Raw genomic sequence first — 6,182 nt, 5'->3', positions numbered from 1 at the left:
TCATATATTTGGCACCATAGTGACACATGATAAAGCACTTAAATGTTTGCTATTATTAATAATGTTAATGAATCCACTTAAATGTTAGCCACCCATTAAAAATCAGAAATAAAACAAAGATTCTTCCCTTTCTATCACAATAAAGATTTCCCTTGCCTTTATAAAATATATTCTTACATTTTTTTTTTAATTATGTTGTAGGAATGATGAAGTCACATTTTACAAAAAAAGATTCAAATTAGCACCATTCTTGACAGTGATACAACGGAAGGCTTTTCTTTTTTGTCTTAGCTCAGGCTTCTCCAAGACGATTTCCTCCTACTGACTCTCACACTGCCCCTCACCCATCCTGCCAACCTGCTTCTCTTACTCCCATATCTTCTATGACTCTTTCATAGTTTCACACTCTATATTTTTTTTAATTTTAATGAGTTTATTTGAGCCAAACTGACATACACTGGGGAGCAAGACCTTAAATGCTCCAAAGAATAAGTTTTATAGCTTCTTTTATGCATTCAAAATTAAGGTGGAAATTTAAGAAAGATTGCATGCAGGCGGGAGAAGCAAGGCAGGCATTGGGTTAAGGATAGTTGTTAAGATTCTGTGCTCTCTTGAAGGTAGTGATTTCAGAGGTGTGCTAACCTAGGTACACAGAAACAATGAACAGGGCTTGCTGAAAGCAAAGATAAACCTTTTACTAAAAAGTTATATGCCAAGGGTGTAAATACCTACTATGATCTGCCTAGTTAAGAATTTTTAAGTAGATCATGCTGTGAGCTTACTTTCCACAAACACCCCCCCGTTTTTTAATTCAATTTCCCCTTTTGGTCATAAATCAATCTGGAGGATGAATTGATGAGCAACCTTTTCAGCAGATAGTGTATAACTCTCAATTATAAAATAAGACTTTACTATATGAATGCCCAATCATTATAAGTGCACTAGTTACAGAAGATGTAACAGGCCAGATTTTTTAAGGAGGTTTCTTGCTACCCACAAGTTTCAGGAACAGATTTGTGATGTTACATGTAAAATACTCGGTGGTTATGGCTGTCTGCCCACAAGAACCAAAACTCCAACCAATACCCACTTAAAACTCCTGTGTCCCACCCAGCATATGTCACCGTATATCAAAGGGCATTTTGACTCCTGGTTGACATGTTATTATTTTCTATCCAATTCTGGAAAAGTGGGATGTTTCCACTGGCTGTGGTCAAGAGGCTTTAATTTTGTCCATAAATAGATTATTAAATTCTAAATTTGTTGAAGTGGTTTTCTAGATATATGTTTTATTCATGTGCAGATGAGAACATTTTCACACTGGATATACTGTAAATCCAAGGAATAATTTAGTCAACAATTCATTTAATGGCCAACCTCATTGGAGGAAGCTCTCAAAATACCCAAAATAAAACCATAGTAAACAAATGAACTGCATTCAGTCTAGGTGTGAATGTAATTAACACCTGGGTATCATTATAAAAATTGATAGGTCTTATAAGCTATTTTCACTAGCATTTTTGAGAAAACATGCCTTTACTAACATGATGGCATCTAATCTTTACATCAATTATAAGGTAGTTTCTAGCTTCATTGACACCTCTTAAGACTCGAGATAGATCTCTGCTAAGAAATATGCCATGACGATGATAATTCTGCTAAACAGCTGATTAACTTGGCTGAGGAGGACTTTCCAATCGGCCGTAATTTAGACAGAGTATAAATAATGTTTTTAAGAAAAACTATTTTTGCCCTGGCTGGTTAGCTCAGTCGGTTAAAGCATAGTCCTGAAACACCAAGATTGAGGGTCCTATCCCTGGTCAGGGAACATATGGGCAACTAATGAATGCACAGCAAAGTGGAACAACAAATGAATGCTCCCCCCACCCTCTCTCTTGCTCTCTCCCTCTCTCTGTCTTTCTTCCCTCTTCTCTTTGTCTCTGTAAAATCAATCAATTAAAAAAAATTTAGATACACCCCACAATTCTTTTTCATTTTTTTAAAAAAAACTATTTTTCCTGGTACATTCTAACAGCTTGCTGTGTAGCACACTTATTATATGAATGACAGAACATCCACATGAAAATAATTCCTGTATCAAATGCAGGAAAAAAATAATTTTACACATATCTGAATTTCCACTAAGTTTAAAAAGTTAATTACTATACATCAGGTGTTTATACATGTATTATCTCTAATATAATATTGCGAGAGAGAGTATGTACCCATTAATACATTAGAAAAGCAAAGTTCAGAGAAGTTTTTACTTTTCCAAAGCTTCTGGTAAGTGGCAAGTCCAGACTCACACCCACTACTGCCCTGCAATCCCCATTCCCCATGTGGGCTGCTTTGCCTTAGTGTTTCATTCTTAAACTGTAACACTTGACTCCAAACCCAAGAACACAATATTATAGAAGAAAGATGTAATTCCAATACCTTTAAACGTTTTTGGAAATATCCTCATTAACCCGGAGAAGCATTGAGAAACCCAATCACTACATTAAGACCAATTTATTGGAGCTATTGGCTGGCAAGAGCGGGAAAGAGCTAGCATGTATAATTATCTTCTGTCACTCTATTAATAAGAATAAAAAGATAAGAACTATAAGCTTTTAAAATGTACAAGGAGAAACAGGTGTTAAAACTTAAAATGGTGGAATGAAAACTAAAGAGAAAGTAAGCTGGAAAGTGAACTGAATCAACCCGTGCATGAGCTGAACTAACTCCTGCAGAGTCGATAACGCCTTTTCACAGGATTAGTATCTGGCTTGACTTTTATAATACAGTCAAACATATCACAGGTATTGACAGCAGTCTTGCCACATCTCTCGAGGTAGGTATGAAGCCCAAGTTTTCAGAACTTTGAAATTAGAGAGGTTGAGAATCTTCTTACGATCACAGTTGGAAAGCACCTGTGTCATGGTTGAAACCCAGGTCTGTGTGAAAGGAACGTTTGCACTCTTAACCACGTCATGATCTACAGACATGGCTACACCTGCATCACCACTGTGCTCAGAATGGACAATGTCATGCAGAAAAGCGTACATTGGAAACCTGTCTTTGCTAACTGTATGGCCTTTGGCAATAGTTTGATATTTTGACTTTTTTTTTTCTCATCTGTACAATGGGGACAATAATATTTGCAAAAAAGCCTGAGTGAGGGCACTCAGCACCATGCCTGGCACAAAACAGCTTACATGTCTGTTTTATTTCTGTCTTTAAAATACCTATGGAAAGTATTTTATACCTTAGCAGTTTTCTTAATATCTAACTTAATAGGTACTTACATCAATTACATGGTTGAGAAAAAACAAAATACATATTGTAATGCCAGTGGCCGAGGCCAGACAAGGTCCACATGGGATTCGGGCAGATGGTAAAGGAACCATGGAGCTGGAAAGTGTTGGCCCATTTGTTTAATAGAGTCTCCAATGGTGAACGAGCAAACCGAGCAAGGCGGCAGGGGGAAACCACTTCTCATGGCTGCAGGGAAGCGAACAGCAAAGCTAGCCCCCAGTGAGGACCCATAATCTGCCCTGAGGTCAAGCACCCATAGCCCTCCATAGACTATGCACACGTGGCGCTGCCACATGCTCACACACTAATCAGGCAGAGTACCAGTGAACAAGCCCAACACAGCTGTTTTCCCAACACATACTAATAACGAATATTTAAAGTTAAAAGGTATACCTAGAAGAAAAACATAATGTGTCAATTGTCTTCTCAGTTGAGTTCCATTCAAATAAAATGAACTTATACACCATGTTCCAGTAGCATTTGCTTTAAGGGATTTAAACAGCAGAAAGTTAAACTGATAAATATCTCACATCTGCTTTGATTTGACAATTCTGGGAAATGTTCCGATTAAAGGTATTTTTACATTTGACATGCTTGGTTTATCCTGTTTGTGGTAATGTTAGCTACATTCAAAAGCTCCAATGACTGACAACAGTTCTCACCAATACCTCTCTCAACAATTCATAACAAACTCAAATTGATAACAAACTCCATTGTCTAACCATCCTGTCAGGTATTGACTTTGGGGGGAGTGGCTTGGGCAAAAGAGAATATTCTTTCTTACTGAGGTATTTCCTGAGCACTCGATTTTTTCATTAAACTCAATGAGATTCTGGAGCAACCTCTGCCTCTTACCTTCCAGTTATGAACCTTAAAGAAGAGAAAGTGAATTGTCTCTATAGTCTAGTCTAGCCAATTTTCTACTCTTTATTGTTGCCATTACTTTTGAGTCATAAATATAGGTGCTGGTGTGAACCCTCCAGAGTTCCCCCAGTGAAATTTGAAACTGATGTCCATATATGCAGGGTAAGGAGAGACTAAGGAAGAGGCTGACCACTCCAGATTGGTGAATGGCAGGCTTAATAAGCAAGGGAACTTACCTGAGTCATGTCTTAGGCACAGCAAGACGAGTCGATCTCCGCATCTGCCTGCCAGAATCTTAACAGTTTATATAGAGGCCTTAATGGGGTTCAGTTGTGGATTCAGCCCAGATGGTTTCAGCAACCCCTTACTCTCTCAAGGCTGCATCCTTGGAACAGCTCCTAGTGGGGGGATGGTAGGCAGAAGCTACATTCCCAGGACAGGGGAGCCTCTGATTCTCCAGGTCCAGCTTGCAGGCCAAGGGGTGGTCATGTTCTCCTGATGACCTCCTCCAACATTCTAGCCCGTGTGACCAGCTTTTACAATTTTATATGCCCCCCGTCTCCGCTAATGAGCCCTGCGAGGTCAGATTTCACTGGCGAGGAGGGGGCTCGTTCGGCAGCCGTCTGGCTGCGTTGGAGGCAAGTACCACAGCAACAACGTAGTCTCATGCAATAGAAAACACAGATTAAGATTTTATTCTCCAAAGTAAGTAACAATTTTGTTCCCATCAAGAACACATGACCCAAACCATTGATTTATTAAGCCTCTTAGGTTGGAAATCTGACCGTTCAGGGTGTTCACTTGTGCCCCTAGGTGATTTAATAAAGAGATACCTTAGCTTATCCTCAGATGTGAACATACAACATCCTGTTGGGATAATGGCACAGGCGCTTCCTTGTACGGCAGGAATAATGTCCGGGGCTATCCTATTTCGGAGGACATCACAGACTCTTCAGTGTTCAGTAAAAACGCGCTATCATTTAAGGCGTGTTGAGTGAACGTTGTGGGGGCTTCTATGCCTACTGTAACATCCTCCAGGTCAAGGGAGAGGACAGAGACAGTGGCCAAATGATTGTGCCAGTTGCAATCAGAACTTGTCTGTCCCATGACTGGGCACCACAGGAGCAGCAGAATTCTAAGGTCAAAAACAACACATATTTATGGTAGGAACTTTTACGGGAAGGTGGGCCCCGTCTATAAGAATTATACGTGTGGCCTGGTCCTCAGATGTTGATGTGGCTGCCGTTTTGGGACTCTGACCTGGTGGTGCATACCGTACATGTCGGCCAGAGGGAGCAGCACTGTCAGGTGTGAGGAGATAGACCTGGGGGGGGGGGGGGGGCTGGATGTGCCAGACCAGAAATTCCCCACCTTTTCCCCTTTCTCAGTGGTACATATTCCATTCCAGGCATAGTGCATTTCAAAAGATCCAGCTTGCAGCAGGACAACTGAATCCAATTGGAAGCTGAGTGATGTCTCCCTACGCCAGCCAGCAGGGATGCAAAGTAACTCATCCATCCCAGTGGGATGACCCATTGCAAATTCCAGTTGGTAGCATCTTTCCTAGTGTGATGGGACTTGGTGTTCTCAGCAGCTTAGCACATTGATACACTATGAAAGTGGGGACGAAGGCTGTTTCCTTAGATTCCCATGTCTTTGTAATCTGCTTCATTAATATTTCATTCTTCTTTTTTGCCAACCCTACACATGTGGATCATAGAGGAGATGAAAACCCTATTTAATTCCATGTTCTTTTTTCCAGTTTTGCATACCATGACCTTTGAAATGTGACCCCCAATCATTGTCTATGTATTGAGGGTACGTGTACATGGTACTCAGCATCTCTAAACCCTTGATGCTGGCAGCCTGGTTTGCATGGTATCCCATTAGGTATCTCAGCAGGGGCCCCCAGTAGGACAACAGTTCCTACTGGTTGGTCATTCAAATGTATAAAGCCTGGGATAGTATTTAAGTCTACCCAGCCAAAGTGGTTTTACCTGTTATTAATTTAATCTGCTTCA

The sequence above is a fragment of the Saccopteryx leptura genome, chromosome 1 (genome assembly GCF_036850995.1).
Source record: "Saccopteryx leptura isolate mSacLep1 chromosome 1, mSacLep1_pri_phased_curated, whole genome shotgun sequence".
NCBI classification, from domain to species: domain Eukaryota; kingdom Metazoa; phylum Chordata; class Mammalia; order Chiroptera; family Emballonuridae; genus Saccopteryx; species Saccopteryx leptura.
The sequence above is the reverse complement of the archived record's forward strand: the minus strand, read 5'-3'. Positions refer to the sequence as shown.